Source organism: Babylonia areolata, chromosome 17 (genome assembly GCF_041734735.1).
Source record: "Babylonia areolata isolate BAREFJ2019XMU chromosome 17, ASM4173473v1, whole genome shotgun sequence".
In the NCBI taxonomy this organism is placed as follows: Eukaryota; Metazoa; Mollusca; class Gastropoda; order Neogastropoda; family Buccinidae; genus Babylonia; species Babylonia areolata.
Window position 1 is genome coordinate 6,901,954 of NC_134892.1, and position 2,500 is coordinate 6,904,453.

The 2,500-nt window shown below is 40.0% G+C and overlaps 1 protein-coding gene across 1 annotated transcript in view; it reads right to left on the bottom strand.

The window, feature by feature from the left end:
- The window catches only part of LOC143291615 (uncharacterized), a 47,963-nt gene that overhangs the window by 39,254 nt on the left and 6,209 nt on the right, over positions 1 to 2,500 (bottom strand). The gene's annotated exons all lie outside the window — the stretch shown is intronic.

The window sequence follows — 2,500 nt, forward strand, 5'->3', positions numbered from 1 at the left end:
AAATCTAAACTTTGCCATGATACATTTTAAATGTCTATCCATATTTATAGCCAAATAATAATGATAATAATGGTATTTATATAGCGCTGAATCTTGTGCAGAGACAAATCAAAGCGCTTTCGCACCAGTCATTCACACGCATTCATAACTCTAAAACTGTAGAAACTAAAGACAAGGAAGAGGCAGGCAAGGGAGGCTACTTTGGGAAGAGGTGGGTTTTAAGGCCAGACTTGAAAGAGCTGAGTGTGGAGACTTGACGAAGCGAAAGAGGAAGTTCATTCCAATTGCGTGGGTATGCGTAAACAGAGTGGACCCGAAGCCGATCTGGTACCGTATGTCTCAAGTAAATCTGTCTATAAAAATCAAAACGATTACTATCTTGGATATGGCTCGACCATTCCTGCCAACGACAGTCAATTAATTAGTCTCGAGCGAAGTGTACGTAGGAATCCCTTTGTATCATCTACTTCTTGATTTAGCCACACGTAATCAAAGCCTAAATCATGCAGTTTTATTCTCACCTTTGATACCCAGTTCATACCTCCATCTTTTTTTTTCTGAAACCAGTGCTGATATTAAATTTGTGCTTTCTTAATGTTTAGTTTGAGTGTTGAGTATTTGAATGTCTTATTTTGGGCGTGGAATTATCGTTTGTTAGTAAACACACACACACACACACACACACACACACACTCCAGATATGATGGTTTCACGTTTTTCTTTTACAGACAATTTTGACAAATTAAAATACCTTCTGTTCTAATCAGTAAATGAATGTTCAGAAGATGGAATGCTCTTATTATAAAAAGAAATTAAAAAAAATAAACATATATATATCTTAACAGGTAAAAACGTTGGGGGATGGGACAGACAAAAGGGACCTATCCAATTTCTAGACCAATAACACCTTTACTAATACGGATTTCAAGCAAAATTAATAACAGTGAGCGTGCGTGCGTGTGTGTGTGTGTGTGTGTGTGCGCGCGTGTGAAGGGGGAGGAGGGTTAAAATTACAAACTGTGTGAGCAGGGGTTTGGAGTTCACAGTCAGTCATCGGTCGCTGACTCACTCAAAGTTGGAATGACCCACCCCAGCGCTGTTGCCACGGTCAGTCGGTCACTTGACGCCATGGTTTTTCAGCGAGTCGATCAAAGCGACGATGCGTTTGTAGCCTTTCGTAGGTTTCTTTCAAACCTTTATTTATTTATTTATTTATTTATTTTTCAATGCTGCGCTCTCCGTGTTTTTTTCCGTCGCAATATACTCAAAATTGGTTCGGCGACGTACAGTTCCAGATCCAGATTCAGAACAGAAAAATAAAATAAAATAAAAAAATAAATAAAATAATATAAAGAATAAAAGAAAAGAAAAAAAGAAAAAAACAAAAGCAAAAAAAAACACCCTTAGATAAAAAATAAAAAAAAGAAGAAAAAAAAGTCCAACCCACACAACGGTTTTCCACGAAGACAGATTTCACGACCAGAACAACTTTTTCTGCCCACTTCGATTTATCAAATTTTTGTTTCCTGACAGCTTGTCGCCCACTTCGATTGATCATTTCTTTTTGTTACACGACACCTTATTGTCCACTTCGATTTATCAAAATGTTGTTTCCTCATAATTGTCAGAGTACTCCACTGCAATTCAGAACAGACCACGCATTAGCCAACATATCCTGTGGTGGGCGTTTGTGCTTGTGTTTTAGGAACGGGCGCGATTGTCAAGCTACTCTGTGTGTGTGTGTGTGTGTGTGTGTGTGTGTGTGTGTGTGTGTGTGTGTGTGTGTGTGTGTGTTGTGTGTATGTTATGTGTGTGTGTGTGTGTGTATGCGTGAGAGTGATTTTTTAAATTACTTTTTCAGGGTATTTTTCCATGATACAGAACTGTGCGTAAGTGCACACACATAGGTGCATGTATGCTGGAACGGGAAATATTTCCTTTGCAGCAGTCAACAACATTAAGAGTAACAAGAATAACAAAGACACACACACGCACAGACACACACACACACATGCGCGCGCGCGCGCGTTTAAAGCGTTCCACTTGTGTGTGTGTGTGTGTGTGTGTGTGTGTGTGTGTGTGTGTGTGTGTGTGTGTGTGTGCGTGTGTATGCAAAAACCGGAGTGCGCTGGACAATGTTCAATGAAAATACACATTGTGTTTTGGGAGTAGTGGAGACCCGCACTGCCAATGGGGGAAGGGGATAGAAATGGATATTTCTCCTGATCCATTTCACTCACACACACACGCTCTCTCTCTCTCTCTCTCTCTCTCTCTCTCTCTCTCTCTCTCTCTCTCTCTGTGTAGCTGTTTTTCATTACAAAGATGCTATTGTTATCTTTTATTTTCCGAAACAAAACTCCAGACAATCATTTTCTTTATCGGACACACACACACACACACACACACACACACACACACACACACACACACACACACACATGCATGCATGCATACTCGCACACACATACAGTGATTTCTTTTCCCTCACTCGATTTTC